Source organism: Phaenicophaeus curvirostris, chromosome 3, assembly GCF_032191515.1.
Source record: "Phaenicophaeus curvirostris isolate KB17595 chromosome 3, BPBGC_Pcur_1.0, whole genome shotgun sequence".
NCBI lineage: Eukaryota > Metazoa > Chordata > Aves > Cuculiformes > Cuculidae > Phaenicophaeus > Phaenicophaeus curvirostris.
The window spans coordinates 2,394,744-2,414,574 of NC_091394.1; positions in this window are offsets into that span (position 1 = coordinate 2,394,744).

The window sequence follows — 19,831 nt, forward strand, 5'->3', positions numbered from 1 at the left end:
CCTCAGTGTTCAAGTGTCTTCTTTTAATAATAGGGTCTACGAGCAGCAAACATTTAAGTTGCCTCATTTTGGGGCTCCTCTGTGTGTGTTCTCATGTATATATCTACACAGACATAGATACACATTCTCCCTCTCTAGCATAACAATGAATTAGCATGTTTGATTCATCAAATGACCTCCAGAGTTGTCCAGCCCTTTGGAAAAGTCAGCTACCATATCAAAGATTTATTGGCTGAGAAATAGGTCAAGACCTGAGAGCGTACGGCATAGCTCACACAGAATTCAAAAGTATCTGGCTCTGGCCTGTGGTGGATTCATCTTTTTCTTACCCACATTTGACTGAAAGGTATGCAGCATTATTATCAAGATTTTCACTTCCCCCCTCTCTCCCCTCCCCACCAGTAGGAGAACTAATAAGTTGCAAACGTCTGTACTAGGAAAACTATGAGAATTGTTCGCTGAATGCAGAGAATTTCTGTTCCACATAATTTCACTTTCTATATAATGTAGTTAGTGAAGTGATTTCTGTATGCCTGACCAAATGACAGCTGGCATCTGTTTTGATCCTAATCTAACTGCTGTCTAGACTGAGACAATGAAAACAATTTACCCCATCAATCCTTTAGTGGAAAATTCATAAGGGAGAAAATGGGAATAGCCAAGTAACTATTAAATTAGTATAATCCTATTCTCTTGCTCAGACAGTTCACAGTCAGCTTTAAATAACTTTTAAAGTATAAGGAACATTTTGTATTGTTCTGTAGAAGTTTGAATGAAGCTATTTGCACATCCTTTAAATCCTTTTTGTCAGCTTTGGTGTTTATTCTCTATGCAGATAAAGAAACAGAAGAAGATAGAAGAGCATTCTTAGATGGATGAAATTATGATGGGGGGATAGAAGTTATGAGTTAAGAAAAGAAGATGAGCTGCTGCGGAGAGAAAAGTCCTTTTTAGTGAAGAAGGAAAACCAAGATATTCACATGCCTTCTAATTTTGCCACCATTAGTATCACTCGATGCTACTGTTTTTGTTTGTATTTTACTACTTATTTTATATAACTTCTGCTTTATATTTTTACTTCTTTGTATATTATTTGCTAAATATATTTGCTAATATATAACATGAAAAGTGTGGACATTAAAATGAAGTTCACAAAATAATATTTCTGAACATTTACACAAAGATTTTATACAAAGTGTTTTTCAGCTATTCATTTTTTCCTTGCTGTTATGTGAAATATGGGAATGTATGGAAAAATATATATTTTCACTTTCATGGAAGTAGTTCTACAGTTAACTCAGGAGTATCAAAATGAAAATATAGTTCTTTCTGAAAATACAGAAAATTATTTTTCTTATTCCTTAATAAGGTACAGGTGTTCTGTATTTTGAGAATAGTCACCTGCTTGGTATTCACCTTTTGTTGAACAGTTACAATTTCAGTGCTTGCAATTAAGAACTGCTATCAAAGACATTAAGCAAAACAAAAATCTAAATAAATACTATTCAAGTAGCTTTTCACATAAACCAAATAGACTGTAGCAATGAAGGTAAAGGGAGGATATGTACTTTAATTTGAGGGTGATAAGTGCACATTTGAGTACAAACTGTTCTTGTGTTGTTAGATTTTTACAAAATACATCCATGTACTCTTAAAACTACACGCCAGCTACAGAATTGTTTGTCTTCATGTGTAATACAAGCACAGTTACAAACAAGAATATCAGTAACTATATTATTCATTATTGAATTTTGTAATAGACAATATGCAAAGTTGAGCTTACATAAATAGTTTGTATTAATGCTGTTTATTTCTATTCCATTACAGGAATAAGCTGTACTGATATGTAGTATTTTCCCATAGTGACTACATCTATGATAGTGGGTTTGTACCACTTGAACTGTGTCAGTACCTTCCTATACATACAGCCTGAGTCTGTTTCATTAAATGAACTAAACCAGTAATACAGTTGTCATTAATCATAGTTAAATGCAAAGTAGTGATAAACTTGTAGTGAAATAATTTAATATCTAATTAGAAGAACATGTATTTGTGCATGTTCTGGTACACTTTGGGGATTTTTTTACATGTTTTGCATGAGAATACTTGCAGTTTTTGCAAGACACAACATGAAGTAGAATCTGAATTAAAATCACGATTGTGATGAAATTAATACCGTTGACAATGGCAGCAGAATTAAGTTGATCTTATATTAACAATTCATTTTTCCATATAACTTTAGTTTTTAGAACACCTTGGACTGATGCTTAGAGATGTTTCTTGTGGGCTGCAGATTGATTTTTTTTTTTAATTTAAAAATAAACAACATTGCATTTTTACGTTTCTTTTATTACAGAGACACCTGGTGGGCTTTGGGTGTATTTGCAAAAAAAAACCCATTTCCCCTTCTTTTCATCTGAGTTTACTTTAAAGTTTGCATTATCATTTATAGTTTACCACTTATATTTAGAACCTCCTGCATTATGGTACTACATAATTTTAAAAACAAATTAAGAATATTTATGTATTATCCACTCTGTACTCCTTATTGATTATTATAGTTGATGGTGGGTATTTTTCCTGCATCTTTCCTGTCAGAGCTGTCTGGAGGAGAGATTCGAGCATATTATAGGTAAAGTGAAGTAAAAATATATTTCTTGTAAGATTTAGTATTAGAGTAATAGTTATTTGGTTTTTATATTTTCACCATTCAGTTTGTGTGTCTTGTTCCTGATTTGTCTGTTTTAAGATTCTGAAATGTGACCAAAAAATTATGTCAGGCCAGTTTAATGTTAGTACATAAAGGAAGTGCTTTCTGCACTAGAAACACTGACAAGAACAGGAGTATTATACTGTAGAAAAGGTTAATAATACTCCATGCGTGTGGCATTTTATAAATAATAGGTAATTACAGAGCATAATAGGTAATTACACAAGATCCTAAATGTTAAATCTCTTCTCAAACCAGATGGTCAGGCAGACAGAGTCCATGAGATCCTGGATCAGCCCCTCTGATCAACCGTTGGGCAGCTTCTTCTAGTTTCCTTTGCTGTAACCATCCTGCCACAGCAGCTTTTGTCACCCACCCACAAGTAAGGAATACAAGTAAGATAGAAACATTCTTATTAAAATTTAGAATGTGGCTTTACAGCTTTTACCCTATTGAAACAAAACTGGTATTGCAGCTGTTTTTCTTGGAAATTATCTTTGTGAGTTGCTTTTTATTTTTACTTTTTTTGTTTGGCAGTTACCAGACCTGTGTCCACAATGTCATTTGACTGTCATTAAGGGGGCTAATTAACGCAGTCTTTTTTTTTTTTTTAATTTTATTTTTAAGAAACAAAGACTTTGAAATGATTTTTGCAATGCTTACAATTGCATTTCCATTGAGGAGTGGTTTTCACATCTGAATTTCTGTTATGCTTAGATGCTTAATGCAGTATTTTTCTGTATCTTGCAACACTGATTTACTGTGGTTTGAAATGCCAAGAGAATAATTCATGGAAAAAAAAAATGTATGAAACTCTAGGGAGCTGTCCTATGCAAGATTTGTATTCAGCTTTATTAAACTTTAATTTTCAGTCTTCTGCTGGCTGCCAGAAAACTTGCCCATCACTCTGAATATAGGAACTAGAAGAGATTAATAGTATTTTGGGGAGATCCAGAGGAAGTGTAGAGGGTCATTCAATGGTATTTTCTCTCCAGCTTAGCCACATCATTTTGTAGCAAAAAATATTCAGCATATAGGAGGAAAAAAAGAAAATATGCTTTAAATTAATGTTAGTTAACATAGCGGGTGGCATAATTTAAGTCAAAACATATTGGTAATCGTGTGATCTGATAAATTTAGAAGCATTCTTGGTGTGCAGCAGATGCTGCCTGGCAAATACATACTTTGTAGTTTTGGTCAGGAGACAGGCAAAAAGCTGAAATGACACACATACTACACAAACACATATTAGTAAATTCTTAATGACCTGATTCAGAGGAACTAAAACAAAGTTTACTCACACATCTGGATGATCTTTATACCTGGTCTAGAAAACTGAATGCCTGTATTTACAAGTTTTGTTTTTCTTTTACAGCCAGAGAAATAATGCGTTTGGAATTTACATCAACTAGTTCAGCAAGAAGCTCCTCTTTAACTTGATTGAACTGTGCAGAATCCAGGATCTGAGAGCAAGCTTCCATTATTGTCACTCGCTTAATAAGGGAATGGGTCCCAACGGTACAGACTTACATGTCCCATATACCCACACTAGATGTAAAGTTAAATTAGAATACATTTTCCTATAAGATTTTCTAAGTTATAAAAGGGAAAAAAATAAAGTTTCATTATTTCTTAGCACTGGTAAGTAGAATTTCAAGACTTCTCATTGTGTCAGTATTTGACATAATAGAGTTACTAAAGCAATGGTTCCTTGTAAATAAACAGTGTTTTGATAAACAGGGTTTGGTAGTGTTGTGTAAGTGATGACACTTGGATAGCAAAACAGTTGCAAATTTGCAGGTGGAGCAGGAACCCTCCTCTGAGTGCTGAAACAGGGAATAAACCAGCAGAAGCCAACAGAGGCATTCAATAACTTCAAAACATGGAGATGTTGTCAGGAGCACCTGATGCCCAGGCTGGAGCTGTGCATCTGTGCTTCAGTGAGAAAGGAGATGTTACAAATGACCATCAGCTCTGGGCACAGGGGTTCTCTCTGCCTGGCCCAGTGTGCCCAGACAGACGAGGATCTTTTTCCCAGGCCAGTGGATGTGGCTGCTGCTTTCCTATTTGCATGTTCAACCAAAAGCAAAGCTGAAAGTATGTCCCAGAGACACATACAGATGCACAAAGGACACTGATGTGGTTGGCTACACAGACTCCCACAAGAAGGTGCTACCTTCAACAACACCTGCAAACAGCAGTAATATAAAACATTATGTTTCTTAGGCTGGTCAAGACAGAATTTCAGTAATGGAAGCTCACACCAATCAAAATTCAGAAGCACATGTACCATCATAGTTCCCTTAAGCATCAGCACACTCCCTCTGTCTTACTGATACCACTGCTTGGTTCCCAGGTCACCTTATCCACTCCAAAGGTCTCATGATTGCCAAGTAGTCCGTCTCTATTCTCACTAGGAAACACGCATGCACTCACAGAGACACCTCACGGGGACACCCCACTCGTGGGTTCCCTCTTGAACACCAGCACAGACCCTCTGTCCAACCCTGGGTTGTTCTACTCAGCAGCTGGTCCAGCCAGAGGTTTGCTAGTGGATTAGACACACGCTCCCATGCACACCAGGTGTGGGGAAGGTGTAAATACTCCAGCCAACACCAGAAGCCAGCACCAGGCACATGGGTTGTGATGTGCAGTCTGGCTCCAGCTGCTGTTACTGAGCTTTTCACTCACGTGGCTCACCCCAGTCCCCCCAGTAGCAGCACCTGGGACACCCACCAGTCCCATCCTAGTGGCAGGAGCAGAGAGTGCTCACTCCAGCTTCTGACACCACAGGCCAGGGGTGTGTGCACTCTCACTTTGACTCCAGTTGCTGGCTCTGTTTACACTTACTGGTACTTCCAGTCCTGGTCCACCAGGACCTCAGGTGTGTCTGGCACACCAGACACGAAGTCTATGGGACCCAGAGAGATAATCCCAAGAGCTACGGCTTCCCTCTGGCTGCTTATGCAAAGACCCTCATATGCTCCAGTAGCTAGCAACAAACCCACTGACACTCTCACCTGTAGCTGTCATCTAGCCCTTACAGCACTCACAGGCATGAGATAGTGAGATTCCACAGAAAGATAGATTAGAAAGGGTTTAATTAAAGAATAGGACAAGTGCATTGGCCAGCCATGTCTTACATGTGACTGACACCTTTTATAGCTCTTTCTGTCTCTTTCCCACCTTGTCCCTCCCCAATCGCTTTCCCCTAAACATTTCTTCAAAAGTTTTGTATGGTCCAACAGGCTGCCTTTGCATATCCCAAATCCTCACGTTCCCCTCGTTTTCTGCTTCTTACGATTTAGTCCAGGTTAGCCCTCTCCAAAGCTGTGACTGCAGTTCCTTGGTGCCCGATCAGTTAGCAGCTGGAGGCTTCTTGTCCATTGCATTGTCTCTGTTATCCATTGTTTACGTCCACGATTATGTCTCTGAGGGCTCTTGGTTATTATTTACTCATTATTGAGTAAATAATGATCAATGCTTTGAAAAGCTGCTCTACCAAATTATGACCTCGCGGCAGCAGGTGCTTTCTCTCTCCATGTACCCTTACACCTACTAATTTCTCATCATCTCTGATGCTACATAGCCTTGTGATCTCCTCCTGCACGTCCTTTTCTTGATTACAAGATGAGCAGGCACGCAAGGAGCTCACCTGCCCCAGCCTCAACAAGAGGTCTCAGGAATCCCTACCCCAGCCGCAGCCCTGCAGAGCTGCAGCTCCTCTGGGATCTTGCTCTGGGTCGAGCCTTCTGCTGTGCATTGGTATTTTCTCCAGTGAAGGTAGGGGCTGTGCCCTGTGGGACGTCACCACCATGGCTGAGCACAGAGATGCTCTTCTCAGCAGAGCATCTCACCCTTTCTGTGTGTCCTTTGGTACCAACTGCTGCATCTGCTGGCTGCCTTTTACGGGCTGTGCCCTGTGTCTGCACGTGTCCCTCACCAGTCACACCAGAGTAGATCTGTGACTGTTGTTTATGAAGTCAAGAAGTGGAGAGACTGGATTTGATGCACTGCAGGTTACGTAAAGATTCCAGTGGTGGCCTAGGGATAAACCAGGTAGGCAGAGTTACCTGACTAGTGCCATCAAGGGACTAGGAATTCCCTCTGGGCTTAATCACGTTCTAGCCAGCTAACACATGGTAATACAGTAACAAGCAGGTAGTGTTGAGATACAGCCTTTACAGAAAAGGCATACATGTGCAGACCATCCTTATTTTTAGGACCTCCATCTAACAGTTTCATTAGTGAAAACATAGCTGCCCTCTGATGATGAGGGACATGGTTTAGTGTTCGATAGGAATGGTTAGACTCGATGATCTGGTGGGTCTCTTCCAACCTGGTGATTCTATGATTCTATGAAATAAAGCTTGCATGTTTACCCAATTCTTTAGATGCAGAGAATATGTCAGATTTTCTATTTCCATGCTTCCTTGTACTCCTTGTTCCCATATAAGTGGCAATATGTAGATTCTATAAAGCAAAATTCTCAGTCCTGAAGCATTTTCCTGTTTTGGAGATGGGAAAACTGAGACATGCAAGAAAAAGAGAGAAAGTGACATGTTTATGCATTGCAGCTTGAAGAGAAAGCCCAGAGTCCTGTAATAAAACCACGTAAAAAGCCAAAACTGGCACCTAGAATGCAGAATCACTAATTCTAGCAAGTATCCATTCAGCTACGTGTTTGGGTAATTACCCTGTATTGGTCAAGAAAAGATAAACACAAATGAGCCAGGGGTGTTTACTTGACAGGGAGCATTTACAAAATGATGCAAAAGATCTTTTCTCCTGTGATAAGTTACTACCTGGAAAATACTCACAGCAGATGCTTGGAACTTCCCTTCACATATGGGACAAATATATATGACGTGGAGTAGTTTGAAATACTGCCATTTACTAATATGTCTTTGTTCTTGTTGCATCTATTCTGTAACAAGGACATTTTGCTTGTGAAAAGGCTTGTGAACTTACTTTATATAATGTACATATGAATAAATTACTTATGCCTGTGCAATCAGGGAGGCAGCTTTAGTACAGCTAGTAGAATTCTCTAATTATTTGATTGTTACATACAGTATTTCCTATAGGGTGAATAATGAGATGCTAAAAGTTTCCACTTTTAATCAGTTTGCTTAAAATATTAGAATGATGTGCCCAATTTAATTTTCATAATTAGTCATCAGTAAGCAAAACTACATAAATATCACAGCTATTGACATAAAATGTAATAAACTACAATTTGTATTAGAACTTGGATCTTAATTTTATTTGATCCTTCTAGCCAAAGCAGTGAATTACTATTCACAATTGACTCCATGCAAACTAGAAATTGCATGGGTATAATTTGCCAGTTACATAAAGGACAAATGAATCGAAGTATTTTGAAGGATACAATTGTAAACAAAAGTAAAGCAAGAAAGAAGATTAATTTTGCCCCTCATTAAGTCCTATTTCATGTATGCAGGAAACATTATCAATGAGACTTTATGCAACATCTTCAGGAGAAACAAGGACAAAATGTAAGTATAGTTGTTCTGTAGCTACCTTAGTCTTTCTTTGATGGCTCCACAGTTAGACTTTGCTATGGTTAAAATAGAAAATTATTTTGCAATTTCAGGCTGAGGTGCCAGATCAGATTAAATGTAAGTAAAAGAACTTCTTAATACTGAGCACTGTAATTTCAGTACCTATAGACCTCATTAACCACACAAGAATAGTCCCATTTAGTTTACTAAAGTTATGTGCCACTATATGTATGATGACCATTACCCTTCTTGAATTTGAAAAGGTTAATTTGTTAGTCTTGGTCTGCACAAGTCCATGTATCACTAGATACCTAAGTATTTTCTTTCTCTCCTTCTAATGGAGGGATTTTATAGACATACATAATCTGTAATAGTCTGTAATATTCTTGCATGGTGAAAAAACATAAAGAAAAATATTATTTTTTTTGTTTAATAAGAAGAATGTGATACTGTTTTAGATGGACATGCAAGCAGATTATTTTTTTTTAATGATTCTTACATTTTTGCTTCTTCAAGGGCCCTTTGACAAAGAGGATGATTAATTCCCAGGGTTTTTTTTCTTTGGTGAAATAGTTTCTAAATTGTGGATAATGGCAAACATCTGCAGAGCTCTATTTGTGGAGCCCACAGGATGCAAGTAGATTGTGGAGTGCTAATGTAATAGCTGTGATAAAAAACAGACACTGTATTAAAGAAAACTAGCCCCTTTGGCTGGTAACTATTATGATTTCTGCGTTGTATCCCTCTCTGTATGCTTTCCACATAAGAAAAGTTGCCTTCTTTTTAAAGAGAGTCACTGCAATATGTTACACAGAACTTAAAACCACGTTGCCTTCATCATCTTTTATGCAGGGAATCTTTCCACGGTTGCAGAAGAGCTGAAGAGTGTGTGACGGGGGCTTCCATCAACAGCCTGAGCTCCTGACACTGCAGAACAGGCAGGGATAAACCACCAGGCTTCTGCAAGAACTGGTGTCCCCTGAGGCTGGGAGGGCAGGAGAGACTCTCCACAGCTCCATCAGGGTAGCCAGAGCCAGTTGACTGTCCCAGACCCGGGCACTGGCACCTCCCAGGGCTGTGGGAGCTGGCGGCTGGTCCTGCTGGGATGTTGCTTGGGCAGAGGCTACAGAATGCAAGTGGGATTGTTCTCTTTAAGTGAAAGGGTGCAGCAGAGCTCACAAAGATCATTCTTGGTATTCTAAACATCCAAGTGAACATAACAGTACAGCATATTTTCCTTCAGTGCCAGACTTCTCCTGTCAGTGAGACATTCAGTGATGCACTGAGATGACCTTCACTCTGTCCTGGCTTTGTAGTCTCCTATTGTCCTGAGTTTAGAGGCTTAGAATTAAGGTTAATGCTTTCCCATGGTTCAAAAGTAAGATTTATTTTCTTTAAAGTAGTCAGAAATTATTGATGTACTATTCATCCTTTCTGAGTTTTGAGATACAAGTACACATGCAAAAACTCATCATTTGCCAGAAAAGAGTTGCAATAGCAACTTGAGAGATTTTTAGGATGCCAACCAAGCTCATGTAATTGACAGAAGTTTAGTTACAGAAGAATTTTGTAAATGCTCTCCTGAAATACCAAAATTTCACACACACTAATCCTGTCGGGAAAACAACTACACGAGATACAGAAATTAGATAGACAATGCAATATACATGAATAAAATGTTATTGTTTCACATAACTGGTAGTGCACAAAAATGACACGCAGCTGGACTGGGCTGAGGCCCCTGAGAAATACTTTCTCAGCCTATTTTTTACAGCCTGTGCAGCAAACACTCTGTTGCCAGATGCTTTGCTGAAGTTAGTTTTGTGATATCCCCTCTGGATTGATGGCCAACATCTTTATAAGGAACAGCTTAGCTTATGCCTTAGCTTTCCAGCATCCCACTGATTCTCACAGAACTCTGTGTCCTCCTTTTGGGCTTTGAAGCTGCAAAAGAAAGTGCTGTTTTGTTGGCTTGTGAACCACTCTGTCAACATCTCAGAACTGTAAATTGCAGCGTGCTAACTACAGTTTGCTTGGGTTGGCAGAAACTAGTTATACACATGTCAGCATCCTGCGATTATTAGCAGCAGCAGAACCTGAAAGAACTAACATAATAAGGGACTAAATGAGATGTATGGTAAAAAATATTTTTGCAAGTTGGTGTGATTTTGCTCTGATTCTTCCATCCATGCGAGAAATTATTCTTTTATCTATCTGGAAACATTATGTTCTTGTAGGAAATAGTACATCTTGTTTAAATTTTAAAAAAAAAATAACTCCCAGCATTTTTATTTGTATGCTTTCAAATTTATTTGCTTGTTTTGGCACTCTCTTCTTCTCTTACATATAAAAAAAATGAGTTTGTGCACAATGTTTTTAAAGATTCTAATCTGAAAAAGTCTAGGAGTCTGAATTCCATGTCATCAATGTCATTTACTTCCTGTGTGACATACATTGTATGCATTTACTTCATCTGCAAATACACAAATTATTACCATAATTTTTTGTGGGATATAATGTTTGTAAAGCACACTCTAATCCCTTCCTTTCGGAAGTCTTATGAGAGAAACTTTATATTGTTCAGAACATTAGCTCCACACATATAATACACATATAATTAAAAATTTCACTCGTGAAATATTTACTTTGACTTTAAGTTAAATAAGTCAATATTATTATTGACTTACATGTTTATACCAATGCTGTTATACCAATACCAATGTGAGGAAAAATAAAAGGAAGTATTAAGTAGTTAAAGCTCTTTTGCAGTGAAAAGGTAATGTGGGAGAAGTTGACACATTACATAAAATAGTTTTTGTAATTTCTGTCATTTCTTTATCCCAGACATTAAATTTTCCCTGATATAATTGCTTATAAAGTATAGTTTAACATTTTTATTTGGTATTTACTAATAGCATGTGGGTTAATAAGAATAGCTTTAGCATTAAATTTCATAGTACAATATGGATTAATCTGAAATATCCATGAACATCAATGAAAATCTTCTGAGAAGTCACGGTCACTGTGTCTGGTGTCTTAGTTGTAATGAAGGGAAATAGTGTGCTAACATAAATTTACAATAATTTAGATGTTCTGAGGATCTTATGCTTCCAGATACCTGCAGAAAAATCTCAACAAGATTTCATCAGGATTGTGTGTGTCACTCAGTGCTGATTTAGATGTACCTTCAACAGCTGCTTACATTGAGAACATGAGTCCCAGTAACTGAAGATTAATTTCTATAGGGATTCTTCCACAGCATTGTTACAGCATTGTTAGATGAATATGCTGTTTCTAAAAAAGCCAGTTTTCTAGAGCTATCACACCTTAGTCTGCTTTATTTCACACCAAATCCAAGAGAAAGAACCAGGCAGGAATTTTCAGCAAAATGTTTTTCATTGAAAATGCAAATCAGCAACGAAACTGTTGATGCAAAAGTGATTTCTTCAGTAAGAATTTCATGGATGCAAATAAAAGGAGGGCTAAACTCTAAAAGTGCCACTACTTTGAAAATTAATTAAATATCTTTACTTTTTCAGTCACTAATTTGTAATTTTGAGGTGACTGCATGAAGACATGCTCTCATTTTATCCTTTCTAAATATTTCTAAATATTTCTTTCTAAATATAGGAGGGTGCTGGGCTCTTCTCCCAAGTGACAGGGGACAGGACAAGAGGGAATGGCCTCAAGCTCCGCCAGGGGAGGTTTAGGCTGGACATTAGGGAAAAATTGTTCACAGAAAGGGTCATTGGTCCCTGGCAGAGGCTGCCCAGGGAGGGGGTTGATTCACGTTCCCTGGAGGGGTTTAAGGGACGGGTGGACGAGGTGCTGAGGGACATGGGTTAGTGATTGATGGGAATGGTTGGACTCGATGATCCGGTGGGTCTCTTCCAACCTGGTGATTCTATGATTCTATGATTTCCTCTATATTTTTTACAGTTGATCGTTAAAAATTTCTTGATAATAAGCACTTTTTATTCTAAATTCTCATAGGGCAGGAAAATGTTTGCTAGCTGTACGATGGACAGTGTCCTTTCTTAGAAGCTGTGCTAGGACTAGCAAGCTCCTAGGTTAAATATTAATGAGCTCACCACCCCTTTTGGACCACCTGAGTCGTTGTGGGCCAGACAAGCTGTCAGCTGGCTGAGGAAGGACCAGACTCCTCCAAATTGCCTGGCTGTTACTGTCTTCCAGTTTCCTGGAGCTGGCAGGAGGGAACTGTCGTACAGTTTTACGTCAGTAATTTTCCCTTCGAGTCCTGGAGCTGTTAACTGTTGCTGCTTCAATGCTTGCGATTCCATCTGGTTTTACGTTCCTTATCGTACAATCATAACAGAATGGTTTGGGTTGAATGTGAGCTTTAAAGGGCATCAGTTCAACTCCTCTGCTGTAGGCAGGGACATCTTAAACTAGATGAGGTTGCTCATAACCCCACCCAATGTGACCTTGAATGTTTCCAGGGATGGGCATCTACCACCTCTCTGGGTAACCTGTTCCAGCGTTTCACCAACCTCAGCAGAAAAAATTTCTTCCTAATAGCTAGTCTAAATCTACTTTCTTTTAGTTTGAAACCATTACCCCTTGTCCTGTTGCAACAGGCCCTGCTAAAAAGTTTGTCTTCATCATTCTTGTCATTGATGAAGACACTAAACAGTACTTGTCCCTATACAGACCCCTGAGGGACACCACTTGTCACCAATGTCCATCTGGACATCAAGCCGTTGACCACTATAGTCTCGATGCAACCATCCAACCAATTCTTCATCCACCAAAAAGTCTAACCATCAGATCCTTATCTCTCTGATTTATCTTGCCTAATTTTAGCTCACTTGCTTTCTCACACCTAAACAAGAGTTTTTCTCAGTGAAGTGGAGCCAAGGTTGGATGAAGGGGCTGTACAAACTGGGGGCACAGATCTTGGGGCAGCTGAACTCCACAGCAGAGGGTCACACAGCAATTAACCAGAGAAGTTACGGAGAGAAAAGTGTGGGTCGAGGAGCCAAGAAGGCAGTGAAACAAAAATCAGAAGCCAGATACGGGGAAAAGGGGCAAAAGAGCATAGCACAGACGCTTTAAGATACTAGATTCATTGTGTAAGTATGAGCCTTTCAAAGTCTGACTTTGAATTTCATGTTCCTGAATGCAAGGGTGCGGACATGGTTATGCATCATTAATGATGACGAGAGATAACTCTCAAAGATATCAAAGACAATTACATCATTTCAAATTCATATATGTAATTAAGTTGACTTCTGTAATATATTTTTGTTTCATATTGATATGTTTTAAAATATCTGTTATTGACTGAATTGGGAAAAAAGACATTGTTAGATGTCCTCAGGCACCACCATCCCTGCCTGGTCCTGCCCCACCTCCTCGTAGCCTTCCCAGGGCCCTGTGGATGGAGCCGTAGAGAGTCTCTGCTGCCCTCCTGGCATCCATGGTACCCTGATACCTTGCACAAAACTGTATTCAGAGAATATCAGCACTAAAAAGTCCCCACACACCTATTTGTCAAGGCACAGGATCTCCATAAGAAATCATAGAATCATAGAATAATAGAATAACCCGGTTGGAAGAGACCCATTGGATCATCAAGTCCAACCATTCCTATCAAAGGAACAACAGGGAACTAATATGGCATCTGCATAACTTATCAGAGGAGGCAGGTTAATCCTGGAAAAGGAAGGAATTCAAGTGATATCTTTTCATCAATACCTTGTTTTTCAATTCATAATGAAAAACAAGGTATTGATGAAAAGATATCACTTGAATTCCTTCCTTTTCCAAGATTCAAAAAGCAGGTGAAATTTCACCATGAGGAAACATACAGGCTGGTTAGTATTTCTGCTTGGGTACTCAGGACATTATTTCCTTTTTTTTATGGTTCAGTTATCGAGATACTCCCAGGTGTGATAAAGTTGAATAACTTTCCACCTAATTTTTCCATGGGAAGATAAGAAGAATGATACTTCTGCTTTTTGCTGAAATTTGCTCTGTAGAGATTGGAGGATTGGGTGAGAGGGATTGTTGCTGAGATCTGTGGAAGAAAATAAAGATATGCAGTATTTCATACGCATGATATTCTCTAGCCAAAATCTGCTGAAACAGTTTCAGTAACTCTTGTGCTTTACAGCACAAGGGGTGAATTGCTCCTCAGATACCTCTGGATTGTCCCAGTCTCACAGCAGGTTCAGGCTGGATGGAATTTGGTGAATAGGGCTGCTCATATTCACTCTGCAGGGTCTGCTCACAGCGTTCGTTTCTGGAAACAAACCAGGAGAGACCTCTGTGTTCTTCATTATACATTCTTTGATTTTTAAGCTTATTTTAACAGCGTAAAAGCTTTATATGATAGTTTTGCGTGTGGATACTATAGTCTGGTTCACAGTACGTAGTGTTCCACAGAACAGCAAAACATTGTTTTTAATTTTTAAGTCTTATAAACACCATTATGGATAAATGATTTGCAGAGTTACTTAACTCTTTATCAATATTTCCTTGGTACTGTTCATTTGAGACAGGTTGTTCTTAAGCACACTAGCCTCTAGCATTGTTTCAGCTTCACTTGTCAGCTCCAATCAGAATAACCTACCATTAAGGAATCTCTTAACTAAATCATAAAATGCTTTAATAAAACTGATACAGGAGCTGATTTAATCTCTTCCTCTGCAGGAGCCAGTGGGAGTAAAGTTGAAACAGAGTGTATTTCTAACTACCTCAAAGTACGTGTCCCTCACAGAATGTACCTCTATAACTGAGAAGAAAAACATCTGAAAACACAAATGTGTGTGTGTGTCCAGTCTTCAAAAAGTGGCAGAACTGATATTTTTTTCATGTTTGAAAATGATGGCACAGTGCTGAGAATTATCCCAGAACATTTATGCTGCTAAGTCACTTTTATTAGGATGTTAAAAAATTTTCCATTTACATTTTTTTTCTCTTTGTGTTTTGCCATGGTGATAAGAGCCATCAATTTAGTGTAATTATAGCCTAAGTTTCATTGTCAAAATCTGTAGTTTCATATCTTATTAGATTTATGAATAATCACTTCTGCAGCACAACTATTGCTCCAGAAGCAAGTATTTCCTAAAGGAAGTTTGGTTAGTATCAGAAGAAACAGATAAACAGATGGAAAAATAGTAGTTTTACATATTATATACACAATAATGGAAGTACAGAAATATTCTCAAAATTATAGTTGTTTCCATAATTCAGTACCATTCAGATTTGCAAGTTTGCTTATTATTTGTATCATAGTATATGCAGACTTTATTTAAGCAATGATTTTCTTGATTCAGCACAATTTTGTGTAGATAACAAATTTCTTTAAACTATTTAAGTTTCTATCAAAAATTTCCATTTTTTCTATTTTAAAATATCAATATTGTGAGTAAAATGTGAGTAACTGTGGATGTTCACAGGAGAACAGACAAACAAACAAAAAAAAAGATAACTTCTAACTTTAGTTGTAGTTTACTTCAGGAAAAACATGAAGACTGATTATAATCTTACGCCGTTTAGTATTAGATAATCTCTTTTTTTGTTTTATTCTTCTGAGTTTTACCATTCTCAGTTTGTTTTTTTTTATTTAGTTATGTTAGGATGGCAATTGACACATCATAGATATATTAGAGGAATTAAAAAATACAAAAAAAGCATAAATATTAAGTAAGAAAACCAATATTTTCACAGGTAGTTAACATTTTCCATTAGAAATTTTTACATCGTTGCAAAAATAGGTCATATTTTTGGGCAAGCTTTTCTAAGACATGTTACCTCTTCCAAAAATCTTGTTGTTTTCATATATTTAGGTGATCTTGTGTCTAACAAGGCTTTGAAGAAGACTTGAACAGGAAACATAATAGGGAAAAAGCAAAATTGTTCATTGTCTTCAAACACTAAAAAAATTATACTTAGGCAAAGTAGGAGCAAGTTATTACTACTTCTTTGTTCCATAAATTATCAGTTTTCCTGAAGTGAACAGGCATACTTTAAGGTGACAAACTACATCAGTTCTACTTTCAGGTTGCAGCTGTTGACAATGACACATTTGCAGCATAAAACATCATCATAGTCATAATCTTTTCTTCTTTTCAGTGCTAGAAGTTAAATGGTTCCTATCAATGTTTTTCTGACTTCACTTAAATCTAATTTTCAGCTGACAAAGAAAGTAGTTTTGGTTTAATCAAACATACATCCAATGAAATATTATATGCTAAAAAACCCATTTTAATACAAATTAACTATGTGCTCAGCCTTATATAAAAAGCATGGAATTTAAGGTGGAAATGGTATAAGTCGGCCTCGGAGGGCACAAGCCACCTGTACACATATAAGTTATATTCTAACTATATGTGATCTTGAAACTGGGCAAAGTAATAACTGAGGGCTAACAGGTCAAAATACAATTTCATTTAGATTTATAAAACAGAACTAATGGATAATTAGCCAGAAGTCAGATCTTGGTGCACATAAAGAACAGTTTAAGGTCAAAACCATGTGGCTGTTCTTAAATAATCTAATGTCATGTGTCTCCTCCTAGGATTTAATGTTTCCTAAAGCCTACAAGAAAGAAAAAGCTTATGCCAAAGATAAGGTGGATTTATTATTTCATGACTGCTTTTTTTGAGGATGAAAGCATATTAGTATCAGGATTATGAATCTTTTTGATTATTTTGAATTATCTTTGCCTTTCCTTTAACTATTCCAAATATTAGAATAAGGAAATTAGTTGCTAATATTTTAGATTTTTTAAAACAGTCCTTGTAGCTGCTCACGTTATCTGTCTGAATTGCATTAATGAGCAAAGTTTCTACAGAAGAGGTTTTTATTCGGGTTCTTGCTTTCTATTTCCTAACAATAGAAATTATTAGGTTAAGCAAAATATATTAGTGAGAGGATACTGGGAAGCAGTACAAGATTGGACTGAACAATTTGCTGTTGAAAAAGGTGAAGAAGGTAAAATGTAAAAGAAAGTGTTAAGTAAGAAAGTAAATATTTTAATGTAAATATATAAAAGAATAAATAGTCTTAATGTGTACACATTCATCTGTAGTAATCCTTTAGAAATGGCAAGGACATGAGACCTTGACAAGCCCAGAATGCAGGTAATAAGCAGAGTTCTTTTCCATTTCAGTAATAAATGTCATAAAACAACAAGACCAAAGCTCTAGTCTCATTAATAAGGGAAATAAAGTTTAAATTGGACTCAGTATTCCCATGGATATGTTCCCATTGAACCTAACCATACAAAATAAAACTCAATCACCTCAGCAGTGATCTTAATAATTTTCTGGGAAATGAATGTACTTCTCAGGCTAATCCATAGCTGCTACTTTCTTATGTGTCAGCTTTAGGGCTCTCAGGGGTACGGTTGGAATGGCTTGGTTTACCATGAGGATCCTCATTACTAAGGGATTATGTGGAAGAGGTTTTTTGAAAAAAAGATGCACTGTAAGGAGTGTGGTTTGTCTTAGGTGTGAACCATTTGTGACAATCTTGGGCATGGTTTAGTGTTTGATAGGAATAGTTGGACTTGATGATCCGGTGGGTCTCTTCCAACCTGGTTATTCTATGATTCTGTGATTCTAATCTTGACCCTCAGGTGTGCAATGCTGTCTTCATGAGTATTCATCTTTTCAGACTATTGCTGACAGGTAAACTCTAAATGTTGATAGAGATGGCTCTGAGACTGTATTGAAAGAACCAGATAATTCTAGCAGAAGTACTTCTAATGAAAGGGTATTTTTAAACTATAGTGAAGATTCATGTCTTTAGATTAACGTCAACTCTTTTACAAGCACTTGTAGTACAGGGTAGTGCTTGCAGCTTATTTGCCATACACAAGTACATCCACAAATTCTGTTCCTACTGTCATAACTGAAAAGTGATTTGCACCACAGCTTTAATTCAAGACACTTGCCTGACACTCTGCTCAAACCAATAAATTATCTCTTTTTTTCATATTCTTCAGTAATACTGTTGGAAGCAGTTTGTATATCTCTTCATGGTACTGTATTCTGCTGCATATTTTAGTCTTAGGTGATGAAGAATGTTCGTTTTGAAGCTATGTTTAATTTTTACAACAATAACATGTAGATTAACAAATGATAAAGTAAAAGCCTGCAAGAAGAAATTCCTGTGTTTCTCATTAGGCTGCTGAGAAATTACTTATTAACTGAAACTAGTTATTGAATTATTTAAAAGCAGTACCTTTTTGATTATGCTTTAGTGGTGCAGAATGGCCTTGAGTAAAGAAAACTCCACAAAGGTAGAAGTATTCTATTGCTGTAATTACTGTGTGTATAGGAAAAAAACCAACAAAAATATTACGTTGATCCTATCGAAACCCAAACCCAAACCAATGCTTGACTTTGTGTGCATAAAGGTGATGTGGATTCTGGTTTTTGTTTAATCCTGGGTAAGGACAACTGATCTAATCAAAGTCATGACAGCAGTGTAGAACAAGGTATTAAATACATTCATAGTTGTTATGGCCTCCTTAACTGCTGTTGACCTCTAAGAAGTGCTAAGACACTAACTTTCAACATCTGTACACAGCTGATGTTCCTCTTCATCTTGGGCTATGGAGAAAAAATCAGGAACACATCTTCCTTGGGATGTTCTTTATAATCTGCTGATTTAAAGACCTAATTATTCCTTCTTTTCTGAAATAGATACAGATTAAATTCAGATATTCGGAAACCTAAATGAAAACATTCATTTTATTAATAACATAGAACATTAAATCTTGCCAAATTTTGTCACTTAAAATGCTGGAGATGCAAGATGTTTTCATTATTGAGAATGACAGCCCTACATCTAGAGAAATACTGTTGTTTGTAAAAGTGAACAAACCATAACTTTTCTCTGTAACTGTACTTGCAGTGATGAAAGTTTTTGTAGCAGTTGCTATTGCTGTTTGAATATTGAGTACCTGCAGTAATGCCAGCCTAGTAAAAGAAATTACTACTTTTAGATCAAAAAGGGAAATGGTGAATTTTCATTTAATGTGAAAAATTGGAAAGAATTGGTTTTCCAGAACGGGATAGGTGGTGTATTTGTAATACAAATTTAGACATCTTTCTGCTTTAGGTATGATCTGATGGAGCACTAGTCATTGCGTTGCTGTTAGAATACCCCTGTGCAGCAGGGATATTTTTGTGGAAGATGCTATTATTCTTAGGTTATAGGAGGAGGAAAAAAGGTTCTTTGTAAAACTGTACTTATTAACAGCAATCACATTCTAAGGATGCAAAGTAGCATCCCTCCCTGCAGCCCTCCCAATGTGATTTTAGATGATCCCATACTTCTTGTACACTTCATTGTAGTAGTTGTCAACTTTTTCTGAAAAAATACATTTATTTTATATCTGATATCTGAGGAAAACAAACTGGGATATCTGAGCATGTGATTAATCAAGAAATACATTTTCTTTGAAAATTTGAGGCTTCATGGCCTTTATTATAATACAGGAACTTTCACATTTTTCATCACAAATATATATACAGAGATTACTTGACTGCTGTGTCTTCTTCCTAGTTTCTGTACCAAGGAAACAGAACTGTACTATGTTTTTTCACACTGACTAGTC